Source organism: Rattus norvegicus, chromosome 1 (genome assembly GCF_021556685.1).
Source record: "Rattus norvegicus strain SHRSP/BbbUtx chromosome 1, alternate assembly SHRSP_T2T, whole genome shotgun sequence".
NCBI lineage: Eukaryota > Metazoa > Chordata > Mammalia > Rodentia > Muridae > Rattus > Rattus norvegicus.
In genome coordinates, this window is record NC_141534.1 from 55,837,939 (window position 1) to 55,852,972 (window position 15,034).

The window sequence follows — 15,034 nt, forward strand, 5'->3', positions numbered from 1 at the left end:
CTTTCTGCAGGCACTCAGTGCTATGAGTTTTCCTCTTAGCACAGCTTACATTGTGTCCCATAAGTTTGGGTATGTTGTATCTTCATCTTCATTAAATTCTAAAAAGTTTTTAATTTCTTTCTTTATTTCTTCCTTGACCAGATTATCATTGAGTAGAGCATTGTTCAATTTCCACGTATATGTGGGCATTCTTCCCTTATTGTTATTGAAGACCAGTTTTAGGCCGTGGTGGTCTGATAGCACACATGGGATTATCTCTATCTTTCTGTACATGTTGAGGCGCGTGTTTTGACCAATTATATGGTCAATTTTGGAGAAAGTACCATGAGGAGCTGAGAAGAAGGTATATCCTTTTGCTTTAGGATAGAATGTTCTATAAATATCTGTTAAGTCCATTTGGCTCATGACTTCTCTTAGTCTGTCTACGTCTCTGTTTAATTTCTGTTTCCATGATCTGTCCATTGATGAGAGTGGGGTGTTGAAATCTCCTACTATTATTGTGTGAGGTGCAATGTGTGTTTTGAGCTTTAGTAAGGTTTCTTTTACGTATGTAGGTGCCCTTGTATTTGGGGCATAGATATTTGGGATTGAGACTTCATCTTGGTGGATTTTTCCTTTGATGAATATGAAGTTTCCTTCCTTATCTTTTTTGATGACTTTTAGTTGAAAATTGATTTTATTTGATATTAGAATGGCTACTCCAGCTTGCTTCTTCCGACCATTTGCTTGGAAATTTGTTTTCCAGCCTTTCACTCTGAGGTAGTGTCTGTCTTTGTCTCTGAGGTGTGTTTCCTGTAGGCAGCAGAATGCAGGGTCCTCATTGCGTATCCAGTTTGTTAATCTATGTCTTTTTATTGGGGAGTTGAGGCCATTGATGTTGCGAGATATTAAGGAATAGTGATTATTGCTTCCTGTAATATTCATATTTGGATATGAGGTTATGTTTGTGTGCTTTTCTTCTCTTTGTTTTGTTGCCAAGACGATTAGTTTCTTGCTTCTTCTAGGGTATAGCTTGCCTCCTTATGTTGGGCTTTACCATTTATTATCCTTTGTAGTGCTGGATTTGTAGAAATATATTGTGTAAATTTGGTTTTGTCATGGAATATCTTGGTTTCTCCATCTATGTTAATTGAGAGTTTTGCAGGATACAGTAACCTGGGCTGGCATTTGTGTTCTTTTAGGGTCTGTATGACATCTGTCCAGGATCTTCTGGCTTTCATAGTTTCTGGCGAAAAGTCTGGTGTGATTCTGATAGGTCTGCCTTTATATGTCCACCATGCCTTGTAGTCATGGAACTTAACCTCTGGTAACAAGTTGTCTCTGTAATAGGATCACTAACTCCCTACTTCTTTTATAGTTTGCTGTGCTCATGGCATTTCTGTCACAGAAATACAAATGTAACTAATGCAGATGGTGATGTAATGGAGTGGACTCTTGCTGTGTGACACCTGACCATGCCAGGTTGTGCTTGTTTGGTTCTTGTTTAGGGGAATATGGAAAACTTTGGAACTTTGAACTAGAAGTTGTTGAATGGTCTAAGAAGAGCTTAATGGTCTATACTGGCAGGAGCTTGGAATGCTCAGGAGTGCCAAGAACTATTCAGACTGGGGAAACCCAGAACAAGGGGATTGGGAAGGGAACAATGTTTATGACTGGCTAATGATATCTCCTGTGATGCTCTTACAGAAATATGGGTTCCTTCTTCCCACACCTTCCCTAACACCTTACCTGAGGCTAAATTTAAAAGTAATAAACAAAATTACTTGGTGCAGATTTGAAGAGAGCCTTGTATAACCACTGTCATGTTGTTCTTAGCAATTACTCTTAACAGGTCTATAATGAATCAAAGCAAAGGAGGCAAAAAAGAAATAAAAAATTATAGTTTGGAGTGAAAAGGACACTGGGAAGATTAATATTATAATGAATGCCCATGCCAGAAGAGAGCCTGAAATTTCTTAGAAGAATAGCACCTTAATAAGAGGCCATCTCTCCTCAAGGAACGACATCACTAAACTAAGCTTCTATTCTGTAATCAGGAGTAACTGATTTAGGGTTTTACTGCTGTGAACAGACACCATGAACAAAGGTACTCTTAACACATATTTGGGTCTGGCTTACAGATTCAGTGGTTTACTTTACTGTCATCAAGGTGGGAGCATGGCAGCATCTAGGCAGACATGGTGCAGGAGGACCTGAGAGTTCTACATCTTCATCTGAAGGCCTCTAGGAGAAAACTGATTTCCAGGCAGCTCAGACAAGAAACGTAAAGGTCACAGCCACAGTGACACATGTATTTCATCAAGGCCACACTTAGTCCACACCTCCAAATAGTCCCACTCCCTGGCCTTACTGTTTTCAAATCGCCACAGGAACATTAGACATTTTCAGTTCCTGGAATCACCTTTGATCAGAAGCTGTGGCTGCTGTGGTTCATGGGGCCCAGGTCTTTCCAGAATCAGGCATCTTCTCATGTATTCTCATTGGTCACTGGAAGTAAAGAAGCTCAGCAAAGGACTGCTGTGTGGGCTGAGACAGCTGAGAAAGTCTGCTTGGGAAGGTGTGTCAATTTTTGTCTCTATATAGAGACAGGATAGGGGTTACCTGACCTTCCCTGGCCAGTTTCCATTTGGGACCCCTGGACTGTAATCATTGTCTGGTAGGCAAGTGTCATTTGGCATTCAATGTCATGTTGTGCCTATTGTGTACCCAAATTTGATACAAGACTTGAGAATGTAGGCTTGAACGGTATCCAGTTCCTCATCTGGGGAGGAGAAGAGCAGGCCTGAGAGGAACAGGCTTCATGTGCAGAGGGAGGTCCATCTGTACATGGGTGAGAGAAATTCAGAGAATGTTAATCAAATCTGGCAATCTGGGGGAGGGTGCAAACAATCAATGACAGTAAAGTCAGCTTCAAACTTGGGAGAAGGTTTGTTGCCACTGTTTGCACACCATGCTTCAGAGATGGTGACTCACAGAGAAGCTCTGTCTTGAGTTCATGGCACTGAGCATGTGAGCTGAGCACTTGACATCTCAAGTTCTATATGTTGTCAGGGGCCTTACACAAAGGCCCTTATCTACCTGCCAGCATGTTGCTTTACTAGTAGTAGTCACATGAATTTAAATTTCCTACTTGTTTGTGTTCTTAAAAGCTCACCGATTAGTTTTAGCTGAGTCTCCGAGGAGACTTTGCTCTCACATGCTGTAAGTTTTAAAGATATGGTGATTAATATGAATAACTTTTCATAGGTCAATGCAGGGCCCACAGTGACCTCACCTTGCTATCTTGAGCTGTTAACTCCTGGGCAAAGTTTCTCAAGAGTCTCTGCCTCAGAAAGAAATGTGGTACTGTGATTTCATAATCTACCTACATTCCTTGTGTCACCCAATATATCAGCTAGAGTGAGGGGATCCTCCCCTGTTCAGGACAATTTAGATACTGCTTCCCCAGCAGGAATGGAAGGGCCACTTCCTGCCTCTGCAGGGGCAGTCCCTGGTGTTCACTGTAATGTTACTCATCACTTGCACCTTGAATCAGTTGTTCCACTGGAGCACGAAGCCTCCACTTTATTCTGGGAGATGACAAGGTGTCTCCAGCTAGGGACAGTGGTCCAAACATGAGTTTAAATGAGGGCAGTGAGGGTGGTGTACACACATTGTGGGTTTCATATTGAGTGCTACTGAAGTTCATGTACTTCCTACTAGATTCATCTGTGAGTGACATGTGATCTTTGTATTAAACTTTACCTTCAGGTTCAAGATTTCATGGTAGACCAAGGCCCTACTTTCTTTTTAAGATATCCTAGGAAGTGGATATAAAAGAGAAAATATAGTTCAGAAAACGGACCTAGGCGTACAGCACTTGCTTACATGTGCAAGTCCCTGTGCTCAACTCCAAGACCACACAATATGCCTTATAGATAGATGATGTAGGCCCTTAAGTTCTTCTGACAGCCCACATGTGGATGAGGTATACACAGGCCATAACCTGTCTTCTCAACTCTTGCATGATTATAGGGTCATATGAGACCTTTCTGACGACCGTGAAATATAAGGCTACTCCTATGTCCCATATGTCATTCTTTGGACTATTATGAAGTTTGCCTAGGCAGAGTTCAAAGGCAGCAAAGTGTAACCACCATAGTATTGGTTCAGCATTTGCCCTAGTTCAACTTGTGTACTGAAGCCAAAGTGCATAGCTGTGACTTTTCCATTCCTGTCCAACAAAACATCATCTGTTTTCAGGCACATTCACGCCCAGAGAAGGCTGTACTGTGGCTGTACTGGGCCTGTCTGCTATTCACAGGCATACTCAGCCATGCCACCCAGCACATCCCAAGCTCTATTTGGAGTGCTTTGGTACCACAGGAGACTTGTGTTGGTGGACACACTGACAAACGAAGTACCTAGACCCTACCAAGCTCCTGTCCACACTTGACTCATGACCAGAGCCAGCAGTATGAGCAGCTGGGTAAAAATGGAGACATTTGCACTTTCGTCCTTTTTTTTAATACAACAAAATGTTTAATGAGCAAATTCGTATTAGCAAATATGAAACTGCCACAAGGAGGAGCAGGACTGAGACCACTGGTTGAAGGTCAGGAAGACTAAAACGAACCAACTACTTAAGAAACCAGGGTGGAGAATGATGAGGACCAGAAGCCAGAGGACAGGAACTGTGGCCCTAAAAAAGGAGAGGGTAGGGTACTGAGGGCCAGACAACCAAATTCAAAGTAGTTTTGCCATAAAATACAAATATGCTATGTTCCTAGCATGCTGGCGGGGGGGTACTTTCTTCCTTGGTAGCACTTGTGAACCCCAGGACCAGGTGACAAGCTTGAGGCCAGGCAAGGAAAGAGGATCAGAGTGACCTTACCTGAGCTTGAGGGATAAAAACCTCAGAGAGGGGAGGGACTACCCTTGGCTCAGACTCTTCAGGGACATATGTGATGAGGGGAAGCTAAGGAAAGGCAAGGAGGACACACCCCCTTGGTACCAGGTGGTGTGTGTGTGTGTGTGTGTGTGTGTGTGTGTGTGTGTGTGTGTGTGTTTGCACATGCTCATGTGCATGTGTGCCTATATATGCACCTGCATGTGTGCCTGTGTGTGTGTCAGGGGGGCATGTCTTGACACCAGTCCTGCCCCATGCTGGTCATTCACAGTTGGCACAGTCCCCACTTAACACTAGGGTTTTTGTTCCCAAACTTTTTCTAATAGAAGCTAACATACCTCTTGGTCAGGGATAGTTAACGCACTTCATAAGAATGGGGAACACTGATCTTTTGGGATTGAAACCTGAGCTAGCTTGGGGGTCCTCCTCCTCCCATGGTTCCCAGTCTGTTTGTTATCACATTGTCCAGACAATAGAACGCTCAGCTCTGCCTGTGCCCCAGTGTGAGTCATTGCATCAACTGACATCCTGACTGGTTGTCCAAACTCCACGTTCTGGCTGAGCTCAGGACCCACAGGAGAAGGCCTAGATGAGGAGGTTCTGCCCTACCCAGCCAGGTAGACTTGAGCTCCACACTGACGAATGTTAGAAGGGATCCAGATGTGGCTCTCACACAATGCTGGCACAACTACCAAGAATCTGAGCTCAGTAGTGACATTCAAGTCTCCTCTTGCCCAAGTAAATGGACATCAAATACTTCTTTGGACCTTGGTCAGTAAAGGAATCATGAGGGCTCCATGGGTAGATAACGTACCATATACCTTCCCAGAGCCCATGAACTGCACCTGCTTACTGGCCCCTGAACCTGCTTGACTAAGGTGAGGAGAGGAGACCCCAAACAGCCCTATACCACTGCCCCAGGAACACTATCATGCCAGGTGGAGGCAGCCCCCACAGCCTGAGGAATGGGGTAAGGATTCTTTCCCATTGCATCCACTGGTGTTTTGTTTGCAAGGTTTGGGTGGAAGTGAGACATACTGCAAGGGAGGCCTTTGTGTTGCTTACTGTACTTAAAAGCAAGACATGGGAAAAGGACCTACAGAGTTTTGATCTAAGACATCCTGCAGTAGCCAGCTCTGGGTCCTTGGAGCTTAGGCAGGCTTTACAGTCATAGAGCTCCCTCTACTGCCCAAGTTTCACCATGACAACTCTTGCAGATAAGACAGGAGCCCAAGCTGCTTCAGGGCTAACATAGACACTTGTTTCTCTCAGACACGTTTGCACCTGAGAATCTTAGGAGCTTAGTTTCAGTGAAGGAAGAATAGGGCCCACCACATGCCCTAAGCTAATGACAGAACTGGCTGCCTATCTTCTAAAAGTGGGCAGGCAAAAAGACCTTTATAGTGTGCATCAGGGTTGAGGGCCAAAAACTGCCTTGCCCAGACATGGCCAAAGGCTGCTGGTTCTGGAATGTTACCAAACAACCTTAAAGGCTGGCTGGCACAGACAGGGCTGCTGTATGGCTCTTGCCTACACTACAATATCTGGCAGGGGTGGATCTTTGCCAGGCTAGCACAGAATGAACTTCATGCCATTGAGAGGAGCTAACCAGTGTGCAGTCTCAGGTTTCGCTGGGTGATCTAGTCATGAGCTGTCTGTATGACTGAGCAGACAGGCATTGTCCAGGCTGAGGACATACTGGTCACCTCTGTGGTTGTTCTCTTCCTCTTCAACCTGCAGAAAGATACAGCAACATGGTGGTAGTCCTCACCATGACTGTTGGTGCTTTCTATGCTCTTACAATCCCAGGGCTCCAGGTCTACCCAGACTGTTCTAATTCTGGCATAGACAATCTGTCCTGGGTGTGATAGGTCATCCTGTTGGTTCTCTGTCTTAGCTCTCATGGCACACTGCCCTCTATATTGCCCCATGCTGTTTCCTCCAACCTTTCCAGCATGCAACAGCTCCATGTCCTGCCCCACCTACTTTATGATCCCTGATAATTTCAGATATTTTAATGTTCTTCCAGGCTGGGCTGTGGCCTCGTGTGGGGCTCACATTCATCCTAGAGGTTCTTGGGAGCCTCCATGCCATGGCGTAGGACCTCTTTTTGTCCACACTGGGTCGAGTGATTCCATCCAGTGTAGTATTCTCTCCCTATTGTTGAATTTTAGCACTTATGTCTTTCAGGAATGGCTCTAGATGTGGTCATCGTATACTACCCTGAAAGAACCGCCAGAGTTCCAGGACGGCCACCTTTCACTTAAGCAAACTTGTCCACAGACTGTGTGGGTCCCATCAGCTGAGAGTAGCCTTCACATTGCAGTGATGTGCATATTTCTGCTTTTCAGCCACGATGGACTTTAGGATCTTCCCTGAGGACCCTACACGAACCACAGGTAGGAGATGTGTAAATGGGGCATGTTATTGGTTCAATTCTTCAGTGTGGTGCCTTAAGCTGACAGACTTTTGGGAGGGCATGTGCTTCTCTATTACATGAGTTAGTTCCATTGTTGGCCTGGATTCTGCTGTGACTGCCTCTTATGCTCTCTCCTCCCACTCTTTAACTGTTCCTAACTCTCAGTGAGTCCAGCATCGTGCTGGCTGGTCAATCAGCCTTCATGCCAGTCTAGATTCAGTCCAGAAACACAGAGCCCACACTGTCCTCTACCGGGGTTTCACAGGGCTGCTGGTTTAGTTTCTCCAGTGCCCTATGGTGGTACAAACTCAAGTTTCTTAGGTCCCTAGGGGTCTGGTAAAAACCCTTTAGTACAAGATAGAGGTAAAGAAGGGTAGAAATAAAGTCTTGCAGTTCTTCATGTACACCTCTCCAAGGCTCTACACTCTTCTGGTCCTGGTGTGCCACTCAGCAAGCCCTCCCACTAAGGCTCTGTGCCTGAAGCAGAGGACCACTGCTAAACCAGTGTTCCCAAGGAATTGGCTGTACCTGCAGCGTGACCTGTAGAGGATTCTCCACAACCCTGAGGACCCAATTTGAAAATCTTAGTTGGGCAGTGTGTGGGAGCCATCCAGGCTATATGGAGACCTTACCCAGAATTTGACCTCAAGCCCTGCACCCTGATTAGCTTGACCCACACTCCTGCAAAGGTCTCTGGGTGGCTGCTGAGATGAGTTGGAGGAGGATGAGGAAGAAAAGACAGGTAAATCAGGGCCAAGACAGGAGCACTGCCCGTACTCACTGTGGTGGCCCATCGTGTCCTGGGCTCATTCCTGCTGTAACTCTCAAGTAGGAACCACACATCCTTCCTCATGGGACTGTCCGTGATGAGGCCAGCTGAGGATCTGACCTGTCAGCAAGAAAGACAGGAGCTGTATGTGCCACAAACCAGAGCACAGTGTCCCATATAAGGCCATCTCACAAATGATGCCATGTCCTCCCCAGAGTGGCTCCAGTCAGGGTTAGGAGTGGCTCATGTATTCTGAGCTCTCTGCTACTCCTGCAGACACAGGAATGGTGCCTTCTCATGCTCATCTATCCTGAGCCCAGGGATCAGACAGAGGTCATACTCATGGGAATTCAGACTCAGTTCAATCTGCTATCCTGTAGCCCATGAGTCTGGACTCAACTTTAGTGGTCAAGGCCAGTGGTTTTTTCCTGGACAAGACTTTGAGAATGTAGCCACACACAGTGTTAGTGACACATTGCATGCCCTTGACTGGCCTTCAATGTAGTAGTCCTGAGTGACCATTCCAGCGTGCACCCAGGGATTCAGACTAGCAATGGCCAGATCAGGCTCTTTGCTACTTGGGCCTATAGCTCACCCCCAGTGTAGTTCCATGTGGCCTGGCTGCTGCAGCTCCTCCAGAAGCTACCAGATGTTTTCCCACAGAATCCTGCAGTCCCTGTGGGCTCTTCCACAGACATCTCACACTCTCTCTGAGGGGATTTAGCCTGGATGCCTGCTGTGTGGGAGCTGCCTTGGCTCGTGGAGCAGAGTGAGAGGCAGGGGAGATGTTGTCTGCTGGTCTTATTGTCCTCAGTGTCCAGGGCTTCCGTGCTCTTTGGGTCCAGGTCCAGCTCCAGTGGGTCACTAATGTAAATCCAGCCCATACAAGTTCCACACACCATGGGGTATAGGGTAGACCATGACTGAGGGGGAACCAATCAATCCAAGGACCCTGTGAGGACCAGGTCACCTCTCAGGCATGATGCAAGGCCAGGAGCTCTGTGTGCCCTGACAGAGGGGGATTGGACCCTGACTCCCACGAAATGCTTCTTCAGACCTATTACGTCATCAGCTCTGAGAGCATTAAGAACATATCACACTGCTTGCCTCTGCCATGTAACTCTATCTTCCAGGGCTGCAGGACCTCAGGAATATTAGCGTGTCTTCTATGAACATTAATATTCTGTTAAATCACTTTGATAAATAGTTCTCAGCATGATACCTGTCTCCAGAAGAAGTCATTCAGCAATTCTCATGGGCACGGGGAAGCAAAATCTTCCTACTGCTCCTCCTCTTCCTCTTCTTCTTCCTCCTCTTCTTCCTCCTCCTCCTCCTCCTCCTCCTCCTCCTGCTGCTGCTGCTGCTGCTGCTGCTGCTGCTGCTGCTGCTGCTGCTGCTGCTGCTGCTGCTGCTGCTGTTACTCCTGTTGCTGCTGTAGCTTTGTTGGAAGCATCAGCAAAGCCCATAAGCTCAGCATCCATGGAATGAGGTGGGGTTGGGAATTGCAGACAGGTGCACATACCTGTCCAGATGATGACCTCTTACAGGACATAGGTGTAGGGTTGTGCATGGACACTTAGGCACAGAAGGAGGTATGCATACACATGCAAACACTCCCTCTTACACAGAGGTTAACATGATGTACAGAAAACCAAGTCCATCCTGAATGTGGGGCTCACTTTAGTTGTTACATTCCGATGGTAGAACAGACGTGTGTGAGGACAAGAAGCTCTGTGGTCCCTGGGGCCAGAAGGAAGAGAGTGGCTATGCTGACACAGTTAAAATAAACTCTCACAGTCTATGATAGCCAGGTCACAGGACCCAGGCAGCTGTGTTATTTGTGAGCACCGAGGGCAGCCAGAAGCTAACTATTGAGCACTGACTGGACCAAGCCCAGAAAGGGTCTCTGTTTTTCAGAGTGCTGTGGGCAGTGCAGTGTGTAGCACTTTCCTTTTGAAGACTCTTCTGGGGTTTTGAGTCCCCTGTAGAGGAGCCTCATGTCTGAAGACACTAAGCCTATGAGGAAAGATCCTCATGTGCAGAGTTCATTGAAAGGCCTGAGAGCAGAAAAGCAAAGAAAGAGCAAAATGTGCCACCTCTCCTCACTGTGGTTCAGCTTCTGCCTTTGCAGCTGAGCTCAGGTGCCCTGGAGTCCTCCCTAGCCTGAGTCAGTGGTCTAAAGTTCAAGTCACTGCTTTCTGGTTTGTAGTTTCAAACGCAGCACAGTTTCAGGCAAGAAAAGCTGTGAACACTATCTAGACCTTGCTGTCTACATTTGACGGGGACTGTTGAGCCCCAAAGAAAGCAAGGTCTATAAGGTCAGGTATTACAGGACTGGGCTAGGGCTGGAATCCAAGTTCCCTTCTCCCTCTGCTGTGGGCAGATGGTGAGCCTTGTAATTAGTTCTTACTCTGTACAGGGGTAGAAACAAAGGGTCTTATGGGAGCTCTGGCACAGGCCTGCCCAGGAATGGCTTAGAGAGCCTCGCACCAGCCCAATATTTGATATGTCCCCAGCTTTGTCTAACACCTTCAGCTGTGTGCCATTTTCCCTGCCTCCTGTAAAAGACTCTAAATGTTTTCTGACAAAAGGCAATCAAGGAGGAGTTTCACAAAGACAGGTGGGGATCTGTTGGGATGTTAACATGGGCTAACACATTAGAGGGCCAGAGCCACAGGACCGATGCTTGGTGGACATTCTCCTCTGACATCCAACACAGACATCTTTGTACAGAGATCAGGAGAAGTCTTCTCTGAATAACAGTGCAGAACACCTCAGGCTCAGGGAATCAGGACTGACACCCATAGAATGCTGTAGAATGTTTGTGATACAAGGGCTCATCAACCTGGGTCCGTGTGCCTCTAGAGATGAGCACAGAACCGGGCTGTGGCTGGTTATGGTCTCAGACAGGAAGGCGGGAGGGAGCTGGTTCATGCAGTTTTTCTTTCCCTTGGCCAAAAGGAAGGACTGGAAGAAGTCTGTCTATGGAGAGTGAGGCTGGCTGGGAAACTGTATGCCGTTCTCCATTCTCACCCTGCTGGGGGCTTGGGGCTGTTGTCCAGTTAACCTCTCCACCATTCCAGTCTGCTTCTCTCCATTTAATCCATGCATCTCTGTCCCTGGGCTAGGTGACCTGGATGCAGAAGTCCTACCTGTAGCTGCCATCCAGGGCATAAGTCCCTCAGTGAGTGAATTCCAGATGGTTCTGTCTAAAGCAGCATCGAGCAGGGTAAGAACCGTGGTACATGGAAGAGGATACTGCATCCAAACGCATTTCATATAGAATCAACCCTCATGCTCAGAGACCTGATCAGTCCTATTTACCACTTTCATCATTTTTGTTATTCACTGTACTGTGAAGTGTGAATTTTTATTATATTTAACTTCGGCAAAGGGAGATAAAGAGTTTAGCACTGGAAACTCCCTAGGGCCTGGCTAGAAGGGAGGCCTGGAGACACATGTGTGCTTCTGGGGAAAAAGCTCTTTCGTAGGATGCCTCCCTGAGTCCCAGGATGTGTGGAGGGCTCTGTGCCCTATCCAGGGTTGACCTCAGTATATTAATGGGAGCTGAGGCTTCTCTCTGATAGAACAGTACCACCCTCATAGAAGATGTCTGTGATGGTTTGTATATGCTTAGCTCAGGGAGTGGCACTATTAGGAGGCATGGTCTTGTTAAAGTAGGTGTTCATATTGGGCATGGGCTTTAAGACCCTTTTCCTATCCACATGCAAGCCAATCTTCCCCAACCAGCCTTCAGATGACGATGTGGAACTCTCACTCTCTCTGGCACCATGAATGCCTGGTTGCTGCCATGCTCCCAGCTTGATGATACTGGACTGAGTCTCTGAACCTGCAATCCTGTGTTCATTAATGTTGTCCTTATAAGAGCTGCATTGGTTGTGTGTGCCTCTTCTCAACAGTAAACACTTAAATGAAACAGTGTTCATGTTCCCTTCTTCAGGTTCCAGGCTTTAGCAGCTTCAAAGATGAGCTGCATTCTCTTGGGACTATGGGACCAGAAGCCCCAGGCTGTCTGCTTGATCTGAGAGTGCTAGGACATCCTGCTCCTAAGGGAATTGTTACTGCTCCATTGCAATACTGTGAATAGCATCAGCAGGCTCCTGCTCTGTTACCCCCTGAACACAATGCTGTCTTCTCCAGGAGTGGATCCAACAGCTCTCAGAACCTCCCCAGGAACTGGGTGTTTCCCAAGGATTACCTGCACTTGGTTGCAAACCCCTATCCTGTGTTCTGAAAACTTTTCAAAGCCCATTCACCTGATACTGGTGCTTTCAGGACAGTATTCCCAAGTGTCATTTCCTACCCTGAGAGTTCACTCTCATGAGGCAACACGTGCCCTTGACAGATGATTTTCCCAAGGGGCATTGTATGTGCAGGTGAATTGTGTGTGCCAACTCTTGTCAGATCAGCACATGATGGCAGCAAGGCCCCATTTGCTCTTCGTTTTGAACTCATGATCCTGGCACTGTCTTGTTGTTATTTAGGTCCCTGTCAGTCCTGAATTGAATTTTAGCATGGGAACCCAGGGCAGTTGTCTTCAAAGATATTCCTAGTATGAACCACAACTTCACCTCACCAGACATAAAGCACAACAAACACCAGGCAGGCAGAGAATCCTCAGGGGCTGGAGCTGGCATTTTCAAACACTCTGACTTGACCTTGGCCAGCACAGATTCAGAGGGCAGCCGCTATGTAGGAAGATCTCCTTCCTCCTCTCGGAGTTTAGAACATGTAGATTTAGGCTAAGGTGCTGGCACACATATGAGCAGAGGCAGCAGCATGGGCTTGTTCAATGTCAAAGCCTACCTGCCACCCCTGCATCACATGTCAGAGCAGCCCATCTCATGAGAAGTCTAGAGGTGATGATATCCTGAGTGAATAGTCCGTGTTCTGCTGCCAGTTTCTTTGCTCCCACATGGCCAACTGGGAGAAGGGATTGAAAAAGGGAAGGTGATGAAGCCCTGCAAATATATACTTGGTGCCACCAAAGACCATGGGCTCTGACTGGCGAGATCTTTCAGTTAGATTTTAAAAAATGCCTCCTCAAGATAGGTAGTAGGTACTCTCAGGAAGGTGGACCATGGTGTGGTACAATGGGGCAGGATCCATGAGGCTGGTGCTGTGGGCCAGGGACATTGGGGCAGGTAAAACTGAGTAGGAACCCTGGGCCAGGTACAACAGGGCAGGGACCCTGGATCATTTACAACAGAGCAGGGACCCTGGGGCAGGTGCAGTGTAGCAGGAACTCTGGGGGTGGTGCAATGGGGCAGGAGTCCTGGGGAAGGGATCTTGTAGTTGTGACCCTGTGGAATGTGCAACTGGCAGGGACCCTGCTGGAGGTTCACTGAGGCATGCAGCCAAGGTGGAATGTTCGGAAAGTTGTCTGTTTGCTTCATGCAGCTGCTGTCTGAAGTAGAGAACACTGCCAACTGCCCCAGAAGGGATCTTGGGAGGGCCTTGCAAGAATGCCAGAGCTCCTAACTGAGGAGTTACACGTTCCACAGATGGGCCTTTATTGAGTTGAGCAGATTCTAAGAGAGCTGTCTTGAATGAACAGCCAAAAAAGCGGGAATGAATAACAGGCATATTGCACCAGCCATGTACAAGGTGTTTTGCTCAGAAGAGTAGGACAGGAAGAAACTGATTAAGGCAATTCACTTGTCTGTCTGTCTGTCTGTCTATCCATCTGTCTGTCTATCCATCTGACTCTCCTTCCATCCATCCATCCATCCATCCATCCATCCATCCATCCATCCATCCATCCATCCATCCATCTCTCTGAGGGAAGTCAGCTTTTATGTGTAAGAAGAAGGTCACAGAAGCACTCCCATTTGGCAACAATGAGGTTTGTAGGGAGTGAGATAGATGGGTTATTTGTATGTTTGTTTGTTTGTTTGTTTAATGCAGGTGGTGGGATAGAATGACAGTTGTGAGCAGTTCCCATTGGCATCAACTGTACCACAGACCCAGTCTCAGTGTGACACAGAAGACGACTACCTGGAAAGTATGTCCTCTCTCTAAGGGGACAGTATAATACAATACTCTGGACTGCAGGTCAGACAAGGCCTGTGTTTAGGAGACTTGTGGACAGATGAATGTCTGTGAGTCTGGACTTAGACTCTGTGGAGGCCTCAGGTCACCTGACTGTCCTGAAGCTTCCCACTGTGATTTATTTCCCTCCTACAGAGTCAGCCACCTGAGCAACTGCATTTCCTGGTTATCCCCTAATCCACTTACACTGTGTAGAGTGTCCAGTCTTAGGGAGGGCCTGGGAATCTGAGAGACACCACTGAGCCCTCTGGGCCTGGCTGACTCAACTTGAGGCTACTCTGTGTGTCTTCATTTTGCTCACCCACCAGAGACCTCAAAAGTCAGCAGTAAAGTTGCTGAGAGGCCAGGAGCCTCCATATTGACCCAAGAGCAATTGTCCTCTTTTACAGGTTCATCCACAGAGCACGTAATTCTGATTGGTGCAACAGTCTGGAAGAGTGAAAGATATCATCTCCCAAGGGCAAGTGCTGTGCTAGTGGACACTGAGGAGCTGCAGGGATCAGACCCCTCCCCATCCTTTTCCAGCCTCTCTTGTTCTTTCTTGAGATGTTTCCTGCAGACCTGAAAGATCCATGCAGTCCATGACATGGGTTTCAATTTAATCTCAGGACATTTTATTCATTGCCCAAAAACTAAGACCAGATAAAATTTATTCATTCATTCATTCATTCATTCATTCATTCATTCATTTCTTATATATAAGTACAGGGTAGTTGTCTTTAGAAACAACAGAGAGGTCATCAGATCTAATTAGAGATATTTGTGAGCTGCCATGTGGTTGCTGGGATTTGAACTCAAGACCCCTGGAAGAGCATTCAGTGCTCTTAACCATTTATCAATCTTTCCCATTTCCAAGGTAACTTTTTTACTTTCAACAAGGTATTCT

The 15,034-nt window shown here is 47.0% G+C and overlaps 1 long non-coding RNA gene across 4 annotated transcripts in view; it reads left to right on the plus strand.

Moving 5' to 3' along the window:
• The window catches only part of LOC102551311 (afadin-like), a 28,316-nt gene extending 13,504 nt beyond the window's left edge, over positions 1-14,812 (plus strand). For 2 of the 4 annotated variants that reach the window (XR_015645710.1, XR_015645721.1), the window contains 4 exons: positions 7,079-7,287; positions 11,205-11,305; positions 14,005-14,101; positions 14,538-14,812. This is a non-coding gene — a long non-coding RNA (afadin-like). Of the gene's footprint in view, positions 1-7,078; positions 7,288-11,204; positions 11,306-12,037; positions 13,089-14,004; positions 14,102-14,537 lie in introns of those variants that run through there. The other 2 variants (XR_015645733.1, XR_015645726.1) reach the window with 2 other exon arrangements.
• Positions 14,813-15,034: the final 222 nt, after the last annotated feature.